The following is a 422-nucleotide window of genomic DNA, read 5'->3' as shown; positions in this document are numbered from 1 at the left end:
ATCTTCGCTATTTTTCCTAACAAAATTATCATTTCTGCTCCTACTAATTCCTATAATTACTTTTGTTTCTAATACGATTGATATTTCTACTGCTACTAATTTCAACCGTTGTTATTGTTTCCAAAACTTACTATTTCTATTTCTACTAATCTATATCTGTGCTAGTACATCTAAAACGCTTTTTATTTCTACTGCTACTAATTTATATCGTTCCTATCATTGCTATTAACAACCGCGACCTAACCATGACCTATTTACTTGAACCACAAAGGGCGTCTAATTCCCTTCTCCTATAAATCATAAACTATACAAACATTTACTCTCCTTATAACCAAACATATTTTTCTACTCCTACATCTACAGTTACTGCCACTGCATTAACACTCGCTTTCACTGACATCACTACCACTACAACAACACAA

The 422-nt window shown here is 32.5% G+C and overlaps 1 protein-coding gene across 1 annotated transcript in view; it reads right to left on the bottom strand.

The window, feature by feature from the left end:
• Positions 1 to 422, bottom strand: part of LOC119586923 (insulin receptor-related protein-like) — a gene marked incomplete in the record, with an annotated part of 99,749 nt that overhangs the window by 37,466 nt on the left and 61,861 nt on the right.

The sequence above is a fragment of the Penaeus monodon genome, chromosome 22 (genome assembly GCF_015228065.2).
Source record: "Penaeus monodon isolate SGIC_2016 chromosome 22, NSTDA_Pmon_1, whole genome shotgun sequence".
In the NCBI taxonomy this organism is placed as follows: Eukaryota; Metazoa; Arthropoda; class Malacostraca; order Decapoda; family Penaeidae; genus Penaeus; species Penaeus monodon.
Note: the sequence above shows the minus strand (reverse complement) of the source record. Positions and strands in the feature narration are given on the sequence as shown.